At 40.2% G+C, this 23,767-nt stretch overlaps 1 protein-coding gene across 15 annotated transcripts in view; it reads left to right on the top strand.

Annotated features, from left to right (window-relative positions):
* ATP2B2 (ATPase plasma membrane Ca2+ transporting 2) overlaps positions 1-23,767 on the top strand; it is a 681,398-nt gene that overhangs the window by 282,494 nt on the left and 375,137 nt on the right. Inside the window, exon 1 of one of the 15 annotated variants that reach the window (XM_074198588.1) lies at positions 8-23,057. The exons of 12 other annotated variants lie outside the window; for them this stretch is intronic. The gene's annotated coding sequence lies outside the window, so the exon portion shown is untranslated. Of the gene's footprint in view, positions 1-7; positions 23,058-23,767 lie in introns of those variants that run through there. 2 more of the 15 variants (XM_074198577.1, XM_074198574.1) reach the window with 2 other exon arrangements.

Below are 23,767 nucleotides of genomic sequence, written 5' to 3'. Positions count from 1 at the left end.
GTGGGTCAACAGAAGCCCATGGGTATCAATTAATTGAGTTTGAATCAAATCTAGATTCAATCTTGAATGAATTTTGCTAGCTCAATGGAAGGACTTGATTTGGAGTCATCCGTCAGAGTTGCTGAAAGGGCGTATGCATTATGTAAGGATCAGCTTGCTGATTTTTTGGGACTCATCAGTATTTATTGATCATTTAAATGATGAGCATGGAAAAAAGTCAAGAAAGTCTCAGTCCCCAGTTTTGGGGAAGGTGCAGCATGAGTGTGACTGGGAAGAAGGATATTGTCCCTTCTCAGAGCAGAAGTAACAATCAGCTTGCCATGAATCATGCAGACCAGTTGGATGCTTAAGTAATATAGGGCAGAAAGTAGTAAGTAAAATCTTGATGAGCTCAACATACTCTGTGAAGGAAGGGGGAGAGAGAGCGAGAGCGAGAGCGAGAGAGAGAGCGAGAGCGAGAGCGAGAGAGAGAGCGAGAGCGAGAGCGAGAGCGAGAGCGAGAGAGAGAGAGAGAGAGAGAGAGAGAAGAAATAGAGAAAAGGGAGAAAAAGACAGAGAGAGGGAGATAGACAGAAGGAGGGACAGAAGAGATAATGAGAGAAATAGAGCCAAAGAGATAGAAATAGAGAAAGAGGAGACAGGCACAGATATAGTGAGACTAGAGAGAGAGACAGAGAAAGATTGACAGAGACAGAGAGAAGAGAGACTGAGATTGAAAAATTGAGAAGACAGAGACAGCCAGACAGCCTAGCACCTGGGCATCTGTGGGGGCCCCTCATTTTGTTGCCCTTTCAGTTATTATCTCATGACTGGGCTTCACCAGGTTGTTTCCAAACCTTTTACATAATCGCTTTCATTTCCTTCTTGTTCTTTTGCCAAATACTGAAATATTAATAATAGGGAACACAAACATGGATGTTGGGCTTGGAGAGGATTGGAAATTAGGTTAAAGGAAAAAGCATTTCTGAAGTCAGCTAACCTGGTCTACTTGCTTGTTCATTGAACTCAGGGTGTTCCATATCCAATCTTTATGCCTTTGAGTAAACTGTTCACTCTATCTAGAAAGCCCTCCCTCCCTCCCTCCCTCTCCCAATGCCTCTGAGAATCCTCTAAGGCTCATCTAGCATGCCATCTCCTGGGAGAAGCCTCTCTTGATCCTCTGAGTTCAGTGGTGTCTAAGTCAGAGAAATGAAAAACAATAAATGAGCATTATCTATCTTGCATTGCATTGGCATTTATGTTGTTAAATACTTCCCAGGGACTTTTCAATCTGAGACACCCACAGTTTGACAATTCTGCCTTGGCTCACTGAATCTCGGAGCTGAAGAGGGGTTTCAGTCCTCAGCAGCCATCTAGGACTCCCTCATGTGAAATGGCTCCTTGTTCTTCCCTTTTGGACAGATTGTCAACATTCCCTTCCTTCTTCATCAAGTGATCTACGTGTTTATGTGTTACATCTCTCCATTAGTATCTAAGAACGCTGAGGGCAGGCACTATTAGGTTTTTAAATTTGATTTTTGGTATTGATCTTTGTATTGCTAATATCAAGTATATTCATTGGCAAAGAGTGGGCACTTAATATATTTTGGCTGGATCGGATGGCTTCCTGTGTAGTCATTGTCTCATTTGATCTTTAGGGCAGCATAGTGAAGCAGAGACTATTATTACTCCAGTTTTATAGATGAGAAAATAGAGACTCAGGATCGCATAACTAGTGTCTAGTTGTATGATGGTCCCTATCTTAATGGCTTCACTTCCAAACATTAGTCCATTCCATCTAGCCTCCAATGGATTACTTTTTTCTTTAAAGCATTTTGAGAGTCATTGGATTTAGAAGTAGAAGAGATTTTAGGGATTGTTTTACATATAAGTTCTTAATCTGGGGTCCATATACTTTAAAAAATATTTTTGGAGCTGTTGTTCAATGTAATTGGTTTTGTTTGTACTCATTTAAATTTTAATTTATACATTCTGATAAGGGCTTCATAGTTTCAACACATTGCCAAAAAGAATCCAGGGTAAGTAAAATGTTAAGACCCTAATCTTTCATTTTAGAGAAGTGGTAAATGAAATCCAGAAAAAGGGAAATATAATTTAGCCAAAGTCCTACAGGTAACAATTGGGAGAGCTAGGATTTGAACCCAAGCCTGCTGACAAATCTAGGGTTCTTTCATATTATACCTCTGTCTGCATGGTTATGTCATTCTTCTCATTTCTGAGCTGTGCACATTGGGTTTCATCATGGGATACTGTGTCATTGGTGTCAAATAGAAATGAAATTTGTTTTGTTTTTGTTTTTGCTTTTGTTTTTTAGTTTTTTTGCAAGGCAATGGGGTTAAGTGGCTTGCCCAGGACCACACATCTAGGTAATTATTAAATGTAGGTAATTATTAAGTGTCTGAGGCCAGATTTGAACTCAGGTACTCCTTACTCCAGGGCCAGTGCTCTATCCACTGCACCACCTAGCCACCCCTATGAAATTTGTTCTTGAAAAAGTGTTCAAACCCTAGAATGGCAGCTTTTGAAAAGTTGTATACCCAGGATTTGACTTTGTTCTAGTTAATGAGAGGTACCCTGGGAAGCGTTTGGAATTAGGACTGCTGTGTATTGATGTCTACCTGTCAATTATAATAGTTATTTATATATACACACACACACACACACACACACACACACACACACACACACACACACACACATATATATGTATAACATTTAAGCCTTACGAAGTACTCTTTATATATCATTTCATTTATGTTTCACAACATTTTGAAGGAGGTGCTATGGTTATTATTTTTACCCTCATTTTACAGATGAGCAAACTGAGGTACAGAGAAGTTTAAGTGTTTTCCTTTTGAATCACACAACTAGTATGTATGAGAAGTAGGATTTGAATTTCATTCTTATTGACTTCAAGCCCAGTCTAATATACTTTCTAATATACTTTCTTTCTAGTGGCTTTGAATGACCTAATTTGTCCCCAAAATTAATACCTTCATGCTGTAGAGAGTTGAGTTTTCTGACATGAAAATCTATAGCCATAAAGAATAATTAACACATATCCCTTTTATCTCTTTTTCTACCATGCCTAGAGATACCACCTGTCTTGTTTGCCTCTAGTCTCAGCTCTGATTGCCTCTCTTTTATGCTTTAAAACCTTCTTTGGCTCCCACTAATTATCTAAGGAATCAAGACCACATCTCAGCAAGGCATTCGAAGCTCTCTGCAATCTGGCTCCCACCCACCTTTGCAGCCTTAGCTTACACGCCTCCACCTCAAATTTGCCATGTTCTAGCTAAACTGGGCTCCTTGCTGTCCCCAGCACACATCCCACTCTTTCCTGCCTCCTTGTCTTCACATTGTTCCTTATTCCTGGAATGCCCTTCTTCCCATCTCTGCCAGTTGATGTCATCTCTACTCTTTAGGGTTCAGTTCAACTATTACCTCCTCTGGGAAGCCTTCCTTGATCTTTTCCATCTTGCCATGTGAATACTCCCGTATTGGATCTCATAGCATTGTGTCTTACTTATTTTCAGTTATATGTTTTGTATAACATATTTTCCACGTATGTTGTTCCTTTCTTTGAAATGATTAGTACCTTGATAGGAAGGATCTTGCTCTATTTATCCTTTTCTTCTTAAGCATCATTAGACATAGATCATTAGCACCTTGAGGGCAGATTTTGTACTATTTATCACTGGATATCTGGCAACATCTATTGTAATGCCATAAATCAATGAATCATAATTTCATAGGCTTAGAACTGAAGGGAACTGTGGGATCACCAAATCCAACTCCCTCATTTATGAGGCTCAAATAGTTTAATTGATTTGCCCAGGGAGATCCCATGAGTGTCACAGGTGGGATTTGAATTTAGATCTTCCTGTCTTCAAAGCCAGGTGCTACCTCTGGTAAGTGCTAAATATTCACCTAATGAAGTCAGAGTGGCAGGACCCTGTGGAGATACCTGGGCTGCTGACCTATCTGTCCGGGCTTTAGGAATTGACCCATGTGCCTTATCTCACTCTTGCTCTCCTTTAACCACTCTCCATTCTGGCTGACCAAGACTATTCATTCTCCCCAGTCTTTAGCCCAGCTTTTAGCCCTAGCTAACTTTGTCTCTCTAGGTCTGGAAAGGCCTCTGCCAGACGTCCCTACTGCAATTCCTCTTCCTAAAGTACTTTCCTTTCTTCGTGGCCCAATTGAGCTGCTGCGTCCTGGAAGAAGCCATCCTTAATCTAACCCTTAGACCCCAAACTTCTCCCAACACTTTCTCTGGTTGTCTCCTTTGTGTTATAACTCAATGTGCACATGTTTGATCTCACCTATTAAATTATAAGCTTGTTGGGGGTAACTCTCTTGATTAGACTATTGAGGGTAAATTTCCTATTTAGACTGTTAACTTGTTGAGGCTAAATCTCCCCATTAGACTGTAAGGTTGTTGGGGATCATTCTCTCTTATTAGACTGTAAGCTCCATGAAGGTAAATCTTTCCTATTATACTGTAAGCTCAAGGAAGATAAATACTTTGCCCACTGCATGCACTGAGGAATGATTCTAGAAAAGATGACCCTCCTTGAGTATTATCTTCAAGCCACCTTGAGACAGCCGGGTTATACAGAGGGTAGTGTGAGGGAATTGGAGATTTGAGTTCAAACTCTGCCTCAGACAGTTATTACCTATGTGATTCATGGGCAAGTCATTTAACCTCTCTTAGCTTTAAATTCCTCTTCTGAAAATGGGGATAATAACAGTACCTACCTCATAATATTGTTGTGAAGATCAAATAATTTATCATTTAAAGCTTTGGATCCTTAAAATTATATATATAATTTTAAGGATCCCATATATATACATATATAAATATAAGTGTATATCTATATCTCTCTCTCTCTCTATATAAATGTATATCTATATCTATCTATCTCTATATATGTATATATATACATATATATGTATACACACACACACACACACACACACACACACACACTAGCTTTTTAAGGTTCTCTACAAAAGAAAAGTTTCATCTTCATGCCTCTGGCACCAAGTATAATACTTTTCACATAAAAGTATATGTCACTCACCTCTGTAGCAGAGTATATTGCAGCCCTAGATAAGTCCTAGAGAGACTTGTGGCATCTAGAATTTAAGTGACTTGGTCAGGGTCTCACAGCTGGTAAATGTCTGCAGGGAAAGTAGGGAGTGAAGGGGACTGATAGGTCTCTCAGGAGCTAGAATTGGAAGGACTTTAAGTCTCCTCTAGGTCAACCCTCTCATTTTCTAGAGAAGGAAAATGAAGTCTAGAGATACTAGACTTGGGTACGTATTATCATACAGTAGAGAGAGCTAGGATCTGAACCCAGGACCTATGACTCCAAATTAAACAATTTCTCTATTGTCCCACCCATGTTTGTTCTAGGGAAGGTGTTCTTGTGACTTCTGGGCCAGTAAGATTGCCAAATACCAAACACTTTGAGAAAGGAGATACAGGAGAGGTGATTGATCCCTATGTTGAAGGAGGAAAGGGAGACTGGTGGGTGGGGGTGAACTCTTGATACTAGGGGACATTTCACCCATTATTAACTTGATTCTTGCCTTAAATCTGTCCTTTCCCTCTTCTTTTAATGGTCTAGCCTTGTGGTTTCACTGGTACAAGTGATAACCTAGTATGGAAATTCCCTCCTTTCTTGGACCTCAGCTATTGGGCTATAACATAGAGATTTCAAGAGCTACCTGAGATACTCAGAGATTATGACTTGTCCATGGTAATTTAGCTAATATGTGTCATGCTGGATTTGAATCCAGATCTTCTGTACACCAAGACTTTTCCTGTAAAACAATGATAACAGCAACAACAACAATAATAAAGACAATAATGTGCCAAAAACTGCTTTACAGTGTTTAATCCTCATATCAAACCTGGAAGGTAGGTGCTGTTATTATGCCTCAGTTCATCTAGATGATCAGGGGACAAAGTGCTACACCTGGAATCAGTAGGACTCATCTTTCTGAGTTCAAATCTGGCCTCAGATGCTTATGTGTTGGGTGACCCCAGACAAGCCATTCAACCCTGTTGCTTCAGTTTCCCCATCTGTAAAATGATCTGGAGAAGGACATGGCAAACCACTGCAGTATCTTTGCTGAGAAAACCTCACAGAGTAGGCACTTAATAAATGCTTATTCCCTCTTTCAAACTGTGACATGAGAATAGTGGTGATTACACTATTAGCCTCTCCGGGCTATTGTAAGCTTCTAATGAGAGAAGGCATGTCAAGTTCTCTATAAATCCTGCAGCACTCTGTACATGTTGAGCTATTAACATGAACACAATCAAGATTTTCTTATTAAAGGTCTTCAGTTTTTAATCTTTAAGTCACTGAAAACCTTTTAAGCTGCTTAGAACTAACTTTCTCTGTAATTTTGTTTATGCCATTAATTTTCTCAGGAAACCTTTCCTTAGTAACAACAACTTATCGTGACTGTTGAAGGTCAGCTTATCAGCCCTTGAAGGAAATCTACTGGTGGATTTCCTAGAGCGGCCTTCCTGAGTCTGATGGCCAAGAGAAACAGGTCCTAGAAGAAGAGCATCCAAGGGACCCTCCAGATCATCTTTCACAATCCCCTCTTTGTACAGAGGAGCCGAAACTCAGAGCACAAGTGACTCGTCCAGGGTCCTACAGCTAGGTAAACAGAGAGTTGGGACTAGACCTGCAGAGTATTAGAAGACAAAACAATCAGAGCTGGCTCTGCCTGTTGATGACATTAGTGGTGGAAGCTAATGTATTCTAGGAGGACTGCCTAAACTACTCCTGGGAATGGACAGCACCCTCAAGAATTTAGAAAATACCCATTTACTCACAAACAATTGATGTGCTCATTTACAAAGGGTTGCTGTCTATTCATTAAAGCAGGACCTCAATGGGCCCACACTTTCAGCTAGAGTTCCACTTAATAGCTGAAAGTAATGACTGAAGGAATATTACAAGCAAACAAACAAAATAATTTGTCACTAATTCTTACTGTCCCCAATAGTCCAAACTCATGTGGTTTTACTACAAGGGCGACATTTCACATATCTCTCTGATTACAACAGTGTAGACTCTTGGGTAGAAGATGTGCTTGGGTAAATGAGATGAAACTCCTTTTGTTCATGTTGAGCAGAGATAGGTTAAAGGGACTCTGGAGGAAGGAGAAGGCAAGGAGGCAAAATTTATCAAAGACAGACTCTGCTTTTCCCTTTCAATCCACCTGAAAGGACCTTCAAATTGCTTTAGAATTTTCAGAAGCAGGGCAGCTAGGTGGTACAGTGTACAGACCACCGGCCCTGGAGTCAGGAGTATCTGAGTTCAAATGTGACCTTAGATGCTTAATAATTACCTAGCTGTTTGACCTCGGGCAAGTTACTTAACCTCATTGCCTTGAGAAAAACAACAAAAAACATCATTTTTGGAAGACAGTTGCAATGAGAAGTCCCTTCAGGCCCCTGAGTTCCTTCCATCCTTACCATGAACTGATTCTGAACTTATTGACCAGGATGCACCCATCCTTCCTCTTCCAGTAAAGATGCTAACTCTTTTCTTTTCCCTTCTCTCTGTTGGCTTTCAAGGCTAAGGGAAAGGTTTTCTCAGCCTCCCTAAACTGCCATTTTACCTCTTCCCAGCAAGTCTTACAGAGCATCTCCGTATCCTTTATACTTTTCTGGTGGGGAGTATGTTCAGGAGGACTAGTACCTCTGGGGTGAGGGCTGCTTATTCACCTATGTTGTCCTCCTGATGTACCCAACTCTCACCTGTGACTCCATGTAGTTTTAGGGTCCTCAGTAGCTACAGTCTATTAAACTGTCTCAACTGAGGGGATAACCAAGGTTGAGGGCAACGAATAGATCTCGAACCCATGGATGAGTTAGGGGAGTGTCTACCCCCAAGTACTGGGCAAGTGCTTTCCCTAAGAAGTGGTAGATGAGAATAATTTGTTCCAAAGACTGTGAAGGCAACTGAAAACAGAATCTGTGGAGTACTTAGAGTTTGGTCAGGCATCAGAGATGCCAAGGTTACCCACTGCATCCTGAGCAATCACCAGTCAACTTGCCATTGGACTTTGATGACTCAAGAAGAGAGGGTGAGGCTGACTGCAACTCTGCTTCTCAAATCCAATTCACAGGGAAATTAAAACATCACTGGTGATTTCATGGGTTCTCTTTGAAAATGAAGAACAAAAACAGCACTATCTTGTATAGAACTTTTCAGAAAGCAATTATTAAGTACCTACTATATGCAAATTTCTTAGTTAATAAACATTTATTTATTAAGGTGCAGCTAGGTGGTGCAGTAGATGGAGCACCGACCCTGGAATCAGGAGGACCTGAGTTCAAATCCAGCCTCACACACTTAATAATTACCTGTGTGACTTTGGACAAGTCACTTAACCCCATCATCTTGCAAAAAAAAATTAAACATTTATTAAGCATTTACTATATACTAAGTGGTTTGGGATAAAAAAAAAAGACAAAAGACAGTCCTGCCCTCAAGGAGTTTATAATCTAATGGAGGAAAATAAAATGCAAAAGGAAACTAAATAGGGAGGAAGCAGGAAGGTACTACTGTCAACCATAAATTTCTTATGCTAAAATGAAATAACAAAATTAGTTTATAAATGAAGTTTTATTCTCTAGGTATCTGCAAAATATTTATAGGATTCAAGCAAAGAACCATAAAAATGTTGGCAGTTAACCAGTTTATACTTCTTACATAGAGGTGTCACAGATCTTAACTTATAACTTCTGTATCCTGTTTTACAAAGTCTGTTCCATTGTATAAAACTGATAAAAATTAGGATAGAAAGAAGACTAAAAATGTATCCTATTCTGGGGAAACAGATCAACTACTACTAAACTTAGCATATTTAGCTCATTGTCTTTCCACAGTTGTGAAAACTCAAATTTACATGTATATATATAATCAATCTGAAGAGATAGTGGAGGCAGTGTCCCCCTTCAGGTCTCGATAAGGACACAATAAGGGCAAAGGTCAGCATCCAGACCTACATTCCAGACCTACAGACCTCAACTAGGGATTTATAGACCAAATATAAATCAGAAATATTAATTCCAAATTAAAAAATATCAGATTAGATATTACCCATCCTGATGGTTGACCTGATAGGTAAATCCAGAGGAGTGAAACCAAGTGGGAAATGAAGATATGTCTGACTTGGGTGACCTCCCTGTATGGGTTCTGAGAGAAACTTTCCTCCTTCTAATCAGAGGAGAGGGCCCCAAGTACAGAGGGCACCAGAGCTGAGTACCAGGGTTGAAATGATCTGGCAGAATGAAGAGGACCCTGGGCCATGATGGAGATGTCCAGTGGAGTATAATCAGGAGGGAAATGAAGAGAGTCATCATGCCTAGGATTTCAGTCTTTTGTTCAATAGATTCTAGGTAACAGGGACTCTGCTAGGTCCTGAGGGTAAAATTACTAGAAGGAGATAGTTTTTGCACTCAGGAAACTCAAATTTTACTCCCTTGATAGTAGACTAAGGTCATAGATAAGTATATATATATTGGGGGGCCACTAACACTTTTTGAGCTTGGGGATTGATTTAGCATTTTGTAGAATACCTGCTGAAAGGGAAAAAACTTCTGGTAATAAAACCAATTTAGAGGTTATTGTACGGGGTGGCTAGGTGATGCAGTGAATAGAGCACCAGCCCTGGAGTCAGGAGGACCTGAGTTCAAATCCATCCTCAGACACTTAATAATGACCTAGCTGTGGGGCCTTGGGCAAGCCACTTAACCCCATTGCCTTGCAAAAAAAACCTTAAAAAAATAAAAGAGAAAGAAGAGGTTATTGTACTAGTTCAGATGGGATTGTGGAGTGAGTAGATAGAAAGGGACCATGGAGGGGATGTTGAGGAGATAGAATCAATAAGATAAGTTAACTGACTGGATATAGAGGAGAAATGAAAGAGTGAAAACTTAATGATGACTCCTTGGTTCTGACTATGGGTGACTAGAAGAAAAACTTGGGCAAGCCCATTGTTGACCCAGCTAGGGATGCCAACAGACTAACTCATCCAGAGATGATGCAGACCAAGGGGCCCTGGATGCCAATGACCAGGCTTCTTGAGGTCTGTTCTTCCTAAGGCCCAGCCTGGAGATGTATTTCAGGGACTTCTCAAGACTCTTTCCCCACAAACTTGGTATGTTTCTAATGCAACCTAGAAGCTTTTCTAAAATGAATGGCTATGACAATTCATTTCCTGATATATTGATTGCTAATTGCTGGTTCTAGGGTGTTTAAAGATTAATCTGTTTATTCTCCAAACCACATCTAAATATTGGGTTTTAATTGGAGAATTATTGTTTTAAACCTGTCAGTTCCTCATGCAAATAGACTTTGGGTCCTTAGCACATGTGGGACTATGTGCTAGGATCTGGGGAGGATGAAGCAAAAAAAAAGTCTAGCCTCTGGGAGCTCTCAGTACAGTCTAGCTGTAGGAGGCAAAGCTCACACATGGCCACTTCAAAAACAGAACAGATGAAGAAAGGACAAAATTAAGGCTTTTTAATAAAGCAATTAATAGACATTAGTTAAATACCTATTATTTGCCAATCATTAGAAGAAAAAAATTAAATGAGCCATTTGTGAATGAGCTAACATTCTTTTGGGGAGTTGGGGAAAGAAGAGAGGGAATATGCATGTGAAATATATGCACATACATTTCTATACACACACACACACACACACACACACACACACACACACACACGTATATAAAATAGCTACAAAATGGAACCAAGGCAATGAGAAGGAAGAAGCATTAACTGTGAAGGTGGCGGGGCATTGTTAAGAAGCTTGGACCAGAAGTGTTACGTGAGAGAAGATATAGAAAACAGCATCTAACTCCTAAGGTTGTTGTAAAAATCAAATGAGATAATAATTGTAAAGTACAACACAGTACCTGGCACATAGTAATCACAAGATAAATGTTTATTATTATTATTAACCTTCCCAATCACATTCTATCCTATGAAGTCACTTCTTACACTAACATTCAATGTTCTCAAGGTCCATATCCTGAAATCCCTTTCAGTTCCCCTTCTACCCTCCTAAAACAGAGCTGGACAAAAGCTGGCCCCTGGGTGGCCACTCCTATGTTCATGCCTGTCAGAATGCCCAAATATACATGGAGCTGTCAGTCTATTCTCTCATAAACAGAGGCTACTATAGTGTTTGATTGATGAGGTTGGCATAATTTCAACTTCCTACCTTATTCTTGAGTGTTTTAGTTGTCCCCTAGAGCCTTGGCAGTGCAGAGATGATCTCATTGGTGGCTATTACCAATCTTGGACCAATTCATAGTAGGGCACAGAAGTCAATGAGGTTGCACAAAGGAAGACATTGACTTGAGATTTTTCCTTGCTTGTCTTTCTAATGAGCTGGATGGATTTGACCATATACTGTACATAACTGTAGTGTGAAGTGGGTTATAAGAAGTGAGTTGAGGCATGAGAAAATTTCCCTGTGGGGAAAAAAAAATGACCACAACTCACTTATGTTTTTCATTTTTATTTTTTAGGTTTTTGCAAGGCAGATGGGGTTAAGTGGCTTGCCCAAGGCCACACAGCTAGGTAATCATTAAGTGTCTGAGACCAGATTTTAACTAAGGGCTGATGCTTTATCCACTAATCAGAAGCCTTAAAAATGTTGTATTGTTAGGTTTTATTTTTTATATTGACCATGTTTTCCCTGTGTCTCTTACCTTGTATCCTCTTCAAAAGCCAGAAGCTTTTTAAAAAAATTCTACACTATCTTCTCCATAGAACTCATTTTCTTTACTAATTGGGGATTGCTTCAAATTCTCATTCAGAATCCACTGATTCTTATTTTACAAACAATTCTAACAGAAAGGAGCACATTTGGAAGGTCTGGGTTTAAGACACTTCATAAGCCCCCAAGTCAACAAAAAAAAGATCAAATTATAGTCTGAATACTTTAAAAAAAAAGAAGATAGAAACTATGCTTTAAAATTTAGTTTCCATTTATGGGGCAAGTGCAAAAGTGATTTGGCCTTTAGAAAGCTATGCTTCAATTATTTGGCAAGTTCATCTGTGTGGAATAGTTCATTCCTTCATGATACAGATAAGTGATGGATTATTGTTTATGAAATGAATGTGCTTATAATTTTGTATGGGTTGAGGAAGGGTGGAAAGGCATGTTATGGGGACAAAGAGAAAAGGTCAAAAGACCATTAGATATGGTGCAGGTCACTGAGTCTAATCCCATCATTTTACAGATGAAGAGTCTGAGAATGGCATGCCTAGGGTCTCAAGCTTCTAAAGTCTCCTGAAGGGACCTTCCTGACTCTAAGACAGGACAGGATAGAAGAAATTGCTTCTTCTTTATTTTCCCATTAGTTCCGAAAGGCTTCCTAGAGGAGCTTCATTGTTGCTTGAAAAAGGACCTTCCCTCCCCCATGGGCCCAGGTAGGTATCTTCCTGGAGACTCTCCAGTGGCTGTGGTTCATGTGACCTGTTCCCATTTGACTTTTCCATTCCCCAAGTCTGGCTGAGTTTATAAAATAAATCTGAATCCATTTTCCCCCTGCTCTCATTGTTCGTAGTGTACACTCCTGAATTACAGTAAGTCCTTAGAACAAAAGAAGTTCCAGGTAATGGAGGATGAAGTCATTTTGCTGATAGGATCAGAAACATTATTTGAACAGTAGCCTGAGTTAAATGAGGAGGAAATCGGGGGAGCTGAGAATTACCCCATCAAGCCCTGTTGTCTTTGGCAGGGGCAAGTGTTTTGCCAAGTTATGAGCCTGTGACTTATGGTAGTTACACTCCGCTGGCACCAGTCCTCCACAACCTCCCCCTTCCCGGTGCTTCGGAACCAAAAGGGAAGAGGTGGAGGCAGCTCGCCTGATCTGGTTGCCTCATCCAGAGTGGCCAAGAACTCAAGATCTGTCCCTGTCCAGAAGGAGACTGGAGACTTGTGGCAGATGTCAGATGATTTTGGGTGTGAGTCTGGGGCCGTACCTTATTGAATGAAAGAGAGGGCTGGGGAACCCACTCCTAGACTTCCTTCTGGGATATGAGTGTGTGGGTCCGGTGGTGGTGACCTGGTCTCCAGAGGAGATGGGCTTGTAGTGAAGGATCCTCCACATTGGCTTGCCTGGGTTGGTGTGCCAGTGGATTGTTTTGATCAGTGCATTGTGTTCGTTGCTGTGCATGAAGGGCCAGGGAGAAATGTCTTATTCTTTTTAACTTGCTGATAGGTTTTGCTTTGGAGGAAGCAGTGAATGGGATTTCCTGGAGAGAGTGACCTTATTCAGACATGCCCTTAAAAGACTAGAGAGTCAGTAGCAGGGGTCAGGGCAGCAGGGGAGCAGAACACTCCTGGGGACCAGTCTGAATGTGAGCTCTGATTATAGAATCTTTTTTGGTTTACAAATTTCAAAATAATAAATTGAGAAAGGACTTGAGTGATCATCTTGTCCAAGTCCCGCATGTTACAGACTCATGGAATCCTCCTAGTGTCACACAGCTGCTCATTGGCCCAGGTTTGAAATATGAGGACCTGACTTCAAATCCTAGCTTTGGTCCTCACTATGTTTCCTCCTGTGAAAAATGAAGAGATTGAAATTTTCTAAGGCCCTTTTGCCTCTTAATCTATTCTCTTAGACCCCAAGTCTCTTGATTAGTGCCAGTCTAACTAGTGCCATAATAGACTCTTAATAAATGTGACTTGATTGATTGATTGGCTGATATTGAGTTGAATGCTCTTTAAATTAGAAGCATCCACTGCTTCATCACAATGTCTTTCAATGAGTTTGCTTCTGATGTGGGTTGTTAGAACTGAAGGAATGAGTTAAATAAAATTCAGTATTTGCTGCTTGGACTTTAAGTTCATAATTTTTTTTTTTTATCCAATGCATTGGTTAGAGTGTCAGACTTGTGAGAACCTCTGATAGCTCTATGACCTTGGGCAAGTCCCTTAATCTTATATAGCCAAGTCACACAATGGATAGATTGATGGATGTAACCAGGGAAGACTCAGTTAAAATCCAGCCTCAGGTACTTATTAGCTACATGTCTCTGGGCAAGTCACTTTCTATCTACCTCAGTTTCCTCATCCATAAGATGGAGATAATAATGGCATCTACCTCTTAGGGTTAATGTGTGGGTAAAATGAAATCATATTTGTCAAATGATTGGCAAATCTTAAAGAACTGTGTAATTGTTCAGTATTATTGATAACTTCTGCACTCATATAAAATGGGAGCTAAAGTAGCAGTGTCATTATAGTCTTTCCTCTGAAGAGAGACCAAGCTAATGCATGGGAAAGGCTTTGCCAGTGGGATGGTTGTGGGTCAGTGCCTGTTGTGATTGTTTTTCTATCTAGGGCAGGCTGGTAAGTTCCCTGGTGCTCTCTAATGTTGTTCACTGTGGCCTGAGGGTCCCTTGGCCCTTGCTCTCCTATTGGTTAGGTAGCTTCTTTTTCAAATTCTACTTATGGAATTTATGGATGCTGTTGTTTTAGACAGCTGTTTTTAATTTGCAGAAATTGCTATCCAGGCACGGGTGGTTTGCCTGGTGATTCATTGCCTGGATTTTCCTCAGCTCCTCAGAACATAAGACTTTTTTTTGACCAAGTGAGGGAGGACTTTTTTCTCCCATCTGATTTTGTGATCTTTAATTCTCCTGAGTATTTGTGAGTGAAGGAAGTTGCTTGATTCTTGGGACTTTTCACCATTTGTTTAGGGAGGAAGATTGAACACAATTTAAAACTTAGGGATTGAAGGTCCTCTAAGAAAATAGAGGTCCTAAGGGCAACATGGAATAGTGGTCATGTGAGACATTTGATTTTGAATCCTGCCTCCCACACTTATTAGCAATCACTTAACCTCTCAGAGCCTCAGTTTACTCCTTTATAAAATAGGGATGGTTGCTGCACCCACTTCACAGGGGTGTTGTGAAAATCAAATGAGCTATGGTATCCAAAAGAAGTTGCCTGAAATATGTGCAGCTCAAGTTATTAAGTCCTGGGTTCTGCCTCTGACATCTACTGCCCCTGACATCTCTATCTGTGCCGTAATCTCTCTGAACTTCATTTTCCTCATCTGTAAAATAAAGGGATTGGACTAAATGACTTCACTCTCATGCTATATCATCTCCTATGTAAAAACAACCAAAAAAGACATTTTAATGTTTGAATGACACTTGACATATTGTGGGGGTCTAGCCTCCACGGGGTCCTTGGAATCTGACAGGAGGAATAGAGTTGGCGAAATGAGTTGAGTCAACACAGGGGTTAAAGGCAGGAGCAGGTTGACTGACTGCTGCTCAGATTTATTTTTATAGTCTCAGAATCATGTATGTATCAAGCAAGCAAGCTAAGATCATTTCCTTGGTTACAAAGTGTACAATTTTCATCATCAATCATATGATTCATGTGGTTACAAGTTTAATCATGTGGTTACAAGTTTAATTATCAATCATATAGTTGATTTTTTTTAATCCCTACTCAGGCCATGATGACCTCAACCTGTTACCTAGTTTATTACTACATTGTATAATTGTTAATTCATTTAAAGTTATTAATTAAGCAATTCATTTAATGAAAAGATTTTGATATTTTCTGTGTAAGTAATGTTCTTTGATATACTCCCTTAACAATCTATAGTGAGGGTCCTTATACTTGTCCACCCATCCGTTAACTCTTACAATAACCAATTTTCCTTCCAGGCCTTGTTGGTAGAAACTATGGTTACTGTGACTTTTTTATTCTTTCCCACAAAATTAAGGCTGTTAGAGTTCACATGTTGGTCACCTATACTAACTATTTTCTCACCATCTTTTTCATATATTCCTGTGTATGGAAAGGGGGGCAAAACTGTTAATTTACCTGGAATTCTATCTGACCCATTTTGTCCTGTTTTCCCTGTATATATTCTGACGTCTCCTTGGAATTCCCAGTGTTAGTTTTCCAGAGATTTCATAATGTTGAAGCCTTTTGTATGCCTCAGGGAGAGGCAATCCTGTTAAATTTGAACAGAGTTTACAATCTGTTTTATTCAAGGAATTTTTCTGAAATACTTCCTTTATAGTCATTCCACTATTAGGATGAGTACGTATTGTAATCAATAATATAGCTATAAATATGGGTATGCATGGAATCCCTATATGTATTGAAGAAGGAAATATTGTTGCATCAGGCGGTGTGACTGCCTTGAGTCTTCTTGCCATGACTGTGTCAAGCAGCTTAGAGACCCTGACTCCCAACAACATATATTCTCTTATTTAGTACTTATAACAACCCTCATTTTACAGCTAAGGAAACTGAGGGTCAGAATAGTTAGGTGATTTCTCCAAAGTCACACACAGCTACTAAGCATCTGAAAAGGGTTTGATTTCAGGTCTGTCTGAGTCTAATTCTGACATTCTTAACTACTATAACTCAGTTTACATGTCTTTAATATGATCATGATCAGAGCATCTACTTCAGAGGGATGTTGTGGGGCTCAAATGAACTTTGGTATCTAAAGGAAACTATTGGGAATAGTAATCAGAGAGTCAGAGTCAGAAAAACCTGACTTCAAATCCTGCCTCTGACATGTCCTATTTGAGCACTGGAAAATTCTTTAATCTCTCTGAGACTCAGTTTCCTCAACTGTAATATAAAAGGACTGCATTAAATGGTCTCCATGGTTTCTTCCAACTTAAAATCTATATTCTATACAGGGGATAGAGCACCAGTTCTGGAGTCAGGAGGACCTGAGTTGAAATCCAGCCTCAGATACTTAATAGTTCTATATCTATATCTATCTATCTATCTATCTATCTATCTCTATCTCTATCTCTATCTCTATCTCTATCTCTATATCTATATCTATCATCTGACCTTGGGCAAGTCACTTAACCCCATTGCCTTGCCAAAAAAAAAAGATGTATGTTCTTCTAGATACTTCACAACTTTAAAATTCATCTAAACTTTGTTGATGGCTTAGATGGTTTCATTTTTGTGTTTGCATTTCCAGCCTTTCATGTTTGGTGAACTATTACAATGCCTCTAGCACTATTCCTGAACTCAGAAGGGGCAGCTAGGTGGTGCAATGGATAGAACACTGGCCTTGGAGTCAGGAGGACCTGAGTTCAAATTCAGCTTCATTCCTAGTTGTGTGAACTTGGGCAAGTCACTTAACCTTGCTTTCCCTCTAAAGAGTCATCTCCAGTCATATTGATTCCTATCTGACACTGGACCCCCATGGCTCTGAAGAAGAAAATGAGGCTGAGGATTTAGCACAGCCCCCCCCCCCCAATCCAGTTCATGTGCTTGTCATGGCATCACCTTTCTGATGGTCTTCTTTGAGAATGAAGGTCAAACATCATCCTGAATTCAGAGTTTAAAAAAATGGATTCATCTTTTCCCCTTTGTGATTAACAGACCTACTGAGGGCTGTTCATGATAGGACACTGCATTTGGAATCAGATAATCCTGACTCAGTTCCTTATCACCTGTGGAATTCTGGCCAATTCAATTCACCTCATTACTCCTCAGTTTCCTCCTCTCTAAGATAAGAAGGTTGGAGTAAATGACCTATAAGGCCCCTTTCAGCTTGAAATCTATGCTCCACCAAATCCTGGATCACGACCTTGACCAATGGAATCAATGGCTCTTAATGTCTCTTTCACCTCTAATTCTATGATCCTTAGAATGCAAGACCAGATGGAGCTGAGACAGGAGGCATGTTCTGTTCAACTGACCCTGGAACTGGGGGGAGGTTTGTGTCAGGAACTCTCTCTTGTGGGAGGAAGGGCACTTGGATCCCTTGAGAATCATTGCTTACTTTTCTCACCATCTTGGAACCACCCTTGCCTTTTGTTTCATTAACCTGTATTCCAAGATTAAGTGTAAGTAAACTTGTAGCCCAATTCCTCCCAGGGGTGGCATTACCTCTTATCTTGGTATAATTCCATTCTCTCCCCTACCCCCATGTTTTTCTCAGGAATTTGGCTGACAATAGCTGACATTTAAGAAGCATTGAGTATTCTGAGTGGAAAGCTGGTTGGGGAGTTAAGAGGACCTGGATTCAAGCCTTTCCTCTGATTTCCAGTGCCTTTAACTAAATTGTCCCTAGAAATTCTCCAAGCCTCTGAGCTGCAGATAGATCTGTTATCTCAGTTGTTGGAGGGAGTTCCTCACCAGGGGCACCCTATACTGATGAAATCATAGATCTGGGAAAAAAATAAAAAAAGAAACTCTTGCATAAATACAGGTGCCCCAAAAGCAGTTTTGATCTCTTGAAGCTTTAAAAGTATCCTATGAAGTTTGGGACATCCAATAAAGTGCTTTAAAGTTTGTGAAATATTTCATGGAAATGATCTCATTTGAGACTCTGAATAAATTCTCATTTGAATTTTCCAGATGAGGAAACTGAGGTTTGTAAAGTGACTTCTCAGGATCATCTGGCTACTCTCCAAAGGGGGAGTTGAGTCCATATCTTATTGACTCCAGGTCTGACAGTCTTCTAACTCCTAGAACACACTCTTATAGATTGCTTCTGGTAGGATCGCCCCTTCTACTGGGGATCCTAGCTTCTGTCAACTGAGAATACGTTATTTTTTTCATCTATTGCTCTGACCTTGTAGCAGTCACAGTCTCATTCAGAGCAATTCTCAGAAGAGTTGGAGTCCTGAAAGCAATGAGTTCAGGCTTCTTATTTCAAAACAGATTGAATTCCAAGTCATTCCTGCCTTTTGGAGACTTCTTTCTTTTAGGACTGTAGCTAGTACAGCAAGTGGAATTTGAGGGGGGACTTGACAGATGTCTAGCAGTTTTAGCAAAATCTGTTTCATGACTTTGCCTGTATTTCCATAAAGACTTGTCTTTGGTCTTAGTTCTTTTTAGACTTCATAGGCATTAGAGAGGGAAGGGCCCCTAGAGGCCAGTTGGTGAGACCCCTGCTTTTTCATAGAAGCTTGAGACTTGGGTAGGGAGGAGTGATTTGTCCAAAGTCACACAGAATGAGTTACTGGTGGAGTCCAGACTAGAATCTGGGCCTCCTACTCTACTACTCCAGAGCTCTCTCCTCATTATCAAGGATATCATGGGTTTTCTCTGTGTCCTCCATGCAACCTTTTGGTAGAATAGTCCCAGACCTCCACAGGTGAATAGGCAGCCTCAGTAAGTGTCTATTTGAGGTCAAGTCCACTCCCTGTTGCAGATGTACATTACTTGTCTGGTTTTTGCCTTCTAGAAAAACCCTGTCATCTTCCCCTGTCAAGATCCTGTTGTTTTTACTCATCAGGCTCCTTATTCAAATATTTCCCTTCACCCACTGGGGTATTAATTAGAAACCAGTTTTCCCACTGTACTTGGTGCTCACCAGCCAAGGTTTGGTCTCTCAGTATTTCTTGGTCTCCACCCCCTCCTCCCTACCAACCCTTCTCCTGCCTTATCTTTCCTTTCCATTGGCAGACTCAACTTCCTGCCCTTGCCCATTTGTGTGTCTTCCAGAATGGGGGACAGACAAGGCCCAACGATTAACTGGCAAGTCGGGCAAAGACGTGATGGGAAGGTGGACCTTGTGAGGTAGCATGAGGTCATGGCAAAGGTACTGGGCACTGGTAGATGGCAAGGGTACTGAGGCTGGGCATCTGAGACACTGGGGTTCCAGTTCTCAAATATTCGTTACCTAACTGTGTGACTTCAGACAAGTAACTTAAATTTTCTGGTCCTCAAATCCTTGCCTCTTAAATTGGTCTTTTTAATGGTCCCTAAATTCCTTTTCAAGTCTAGGTGATAAGAGACAGCCTATGATAAGGACATAGATTGTTCCAACTGGGAGGAATTCTTGAGAGGGGAAGTGAATTAATTGGTAGCTTTTGACCTTCAAGTATTGTGGAGGCTATTCTATTTCAAGTTATGGGCTTGGCCAGCTTTTGAGCTTGGACTTTTTTTCCATAAAGAACCACCCTTTGATCAGCCTGCCAGTTCATAGCTGAAGTTAAACTAATTTCTTTCAAGCCTCAAGTCTTTTCAGTTACTGTAAGGTAATTTCCCCCTTTTCATAGCCTTGATTCTATTCAAGTTGCTGCTTTCTACACCCCTGCCTCCCCATCTTTGATCTCTATGGGGAGAATACACAATATACACACACACATACACACACATACACACACACACACACACACACACACCTCACCACACAAGCACACACACAAACACAGTCACCTATATTCTCACATACAAACATACATACACATACTCACACAAACACGCACAAACACACACAGAGCTAATGAGATGAAGGTGTGCTTGGAGAGGATGCCTTTCAGCTATCCAGATGATGGAATGGGAATATACCCATGTCTTAGGAAATGGTTTTGGGAAATAGATTTTTTTTCTTTTTTAGGTTTTTTTGCAAGGCAAATGGGGTTAAGTGGCTTGCCCAAGGCCACACAGCTAGGTAATTATTAAGTGTCTGAGACTGGATTTGAACCCAGGTACTGCATCACCTAATTGCCGGGGAAATAGATTTTGATGATGACATGAGACTAGATTGTCTCTGTCACCAGTATTTATCATTTGTATTCACTATATTAGTTCCCTTGGGAGAAAAGAAACAACAGTTGAATTTTCCTTTAGATCCAAGGTTGTTATAGTAATTATATTATTAAGCAATATCACAGGGCTTCATGGTATAGTGGATAAAGAGTTAGCCTTGGAATTGAGAAGACTAGGTTTCTAGGTCTGCCTGGGACATGAAGGACTATAGACATCAATTTTGGGACAGTTTGGTGACTCACTGAATGAATAGAGTACCAGCCTTGGAGGCAGGAAGACCAATTTTCCTGAGTTGAAATCTGGCCTCAGATACTTATTAGCTGTGTGATCCTGGGCAAGTCGCTTGACTGTGTTTCCTTTAGTTTCCTGGAAAAGGAAATGACAAACCACCCTGGTATCTTTGCCACAAAATCCCAAATGGTGTGACAAAGAGTGATATTAACCATCCACAATATGTCATTGGGCTAATCTCTAGAGATTTATAAAAAAGACAAAAAAATAAGTCTGTGGGCATACCAGTAGTCTAAACTGGGGTGCTCTCAGAAGGAAGGACTTGAACCCAGAACTTCCTAACTTCAAGGTCAATGTTCTATAGACTACTGCATTCTGCTTTTTTTTAAAAAAATATGATTCCTGGGGCAGCTAGGTGGTGTAGTGGATAAAGCACCGGCCCTGGAATCAGGAGTACCTGGGTTCAAATCCGGTCTCAGACACTTAATAATTACCTAGCTGTGTGGCCTTGGGCAAACCACTTAACCCCGTTTGCCTTGCAAAAACCTAAAAAAAAATATGATTCCTGTTATTAGTAGTCAGATACTAATTGGTTTCTGTCTTCTAGGACCTGAGGTTTAATATTCATGTGTAATATTAGAACAGACACTCTCCAATGACTGGAAAAATAAGTCCTATTTCAATTTCTCAAAACAGTTCTATGATACATTCAGTATAAATATTATCTCCATTTTATAGATGATGAAACTGATGGTCAGAGAAGTCAAGTGATTCCCCTATGGTCACACAGCTAGTAATAGTATTAATAATAATATTGAATCTGTTGGTCGGTGATTTACAGAGCATTAAACTTAAATGAAAGATTTTAGAATAGTTACTTGTGCTAAAACTGGTTCTATGTTTATTCCATCAAACAAGATGAGAAGAATGGGATTAAATATTATAGTACTATTTACTCATGTACAAGACACCTTAAAGTTTGCTGAACATGTATGATCTCCTCTCATTTTGAGCTGCCCAATAATCCTGAGGTAGGTACTATTAAGTCTACATGTGAAGGCACATTGTGCAGATATATTGTTTATGCCCATGTGTGCCACATACACATGTGTGTGGTCTGTCTTGACAGTTAGATAAACAAAGAGAACGTAGCTTTTGAGGAGGACCTCAGAGTCAGGACTAGCTGAATAGTAGTTTCTTCCTGCTAGGTATTTGGACAGAGAGAAGCCCAAGATCCCCTCCTGCTCTGAATCTCTGATTCTAGGGCCAAATGCTTGGATTTGCTCCATGAAAAGGTTATTTTCAAAGTCCTTTTTTACTGGGTGGTTTCCAAATGAAAACTCCCAATTCCAGAGAACAAAGTAGACGAAACTAGAATGCTGGAACTGGAAGGGACTTTGAATTTTGAGTCCAGGCCTCTCATTTTCCATATGAGGAAGTTGATGCCCACAGAAATTGGATGATGTGACCAAGGACATACTAATTGTAAATTAGAGAGTCAAGATTCAAACTCTGGTCTTCTGATAGCAAATTTCACCCTTTTCTTGCCCTTACATTTCTCATTGCACTTTGACTCTTTCATTTCTGTCTTTGTTACATTCTCTTTTAAATAAAATCAGTCCCATTCAACAGCCAACTGTAATGATGTTTAGATACCTGCTATGCTCCCTGATTCAGTTGTAAACTTCTTGAAGTCATGGCCTAGTCCCAGGTTCTAGTACAGTATAGATGTATCACTGTATACATTATAGGTGCTTTGAAATAAAGCAAATATATTCTTAGGGGTATGATTGCTTAGCCTAAGCAAAGCCTCTGAATTCTGATCTCCTGGCTTACTGCCTTTGTGACCTTGGACAAATCATGGACAAATCTCTAGGCCTCAGTTTTCTTGTCTGTGAAATGAGACCAAGCTGGACTAGGTTGTCACTGAGTTTCCTTTCATCCTTAGGTCTCTTTCTTCTAGGATGTTGGCTTCTTTAGTTGATTTTGGAGAAGTGAAAGCAGGCCTCTAAGACATGTGTGTTTGACTCTGCTGTAAAAATAAAACTTCCCTTGGATTGAGGTTGATGACTCAGCAGCTTGAAAAAAAGGGGAATCTGATTCTATTCCATAGAAGTCAGAAGATCATAGTATATTGAGATATTAGTAATGCTCTCTGCCAGTGGCATGAGTGACTTTGACTCTCCTGGAGCTTGGGGAAGAGGCAGAGGTCAAAATGAGAGCTGATGAGCTACTTTGTGGTAGCAAAGGCAGGTACTGTCTTCTGGACAAGACTCTCTCTTCTATATAAAGCCTTTCCTGGTTGCCCCAGCTTCTAGTATGTTTTGCCTCTTTTCTCCCAAATTTACCTTGTATAGATTTTGTGTGCATTTATTTATATATACTTGATGTATTTTCCAATGGACTGTGAGCTCCTTGAGGGTAGGACTGTTTCATTCTTGCTTTTTAGCCCCAGAATGTGTCATGTGCTTTAAAAACAAATGCTGATTGATTAAATTTGTTGAGCTCAAACTCTCTAGTCAGTTAGCAGTTTTGTAAATTCTAGCTATGTGACAATGTTTTACATCTATCTTTTTTCTCTAGCATGGCTCCCCTCATCTTTCCTTTAGACTATTGCAGACACTAGTACATTGGATGGCCTGTCTCTACTCTTTATTCTGACCTCCCCACAGCCACCAAGATAATCTTCCTAAAGTTACCTCTGATCATATCACTGATCATCTGCTAAAAGTTCCTTCAGTCTTCCTATTGCCTCTAGGTAAAATCCTAGTTTCTCAAATTGACATTCAAAGTCCTTGACTTCCTGATCCTTTCCAAATTTATTTTATGCATCATGTATTGCGGCAAAATGGAATTAGATGTAATTTCCTGAACTCAATATTCCATCTCCAATCTCAGGGCCTTTGAACTGACTTTTCCCTAGAGCAGGAATGGACTGCCTCCTCTCTTGGGAGTCTGAGCTT

This window comes from Macrotis lagotis, chromosome 8 (assembly GCF_037893015.1).
Source record: "Macrotis lagotis isolate mMagLag1 chromosome 8, bilby.v1.9.chrom.fasta, whole genome shotgun sequence".
In the NCBI taxonomy this organism is placed as follows: domain Eukaryota; kingdom Metazoa; phylum Chordata; class Mammalia; order Peramelemorphia; family Peramelidae; genus Macrotis; species Macrotis lagotis.
This window is presented reverse-complemented; position numbering and strand designations above follow the sequence as displayed.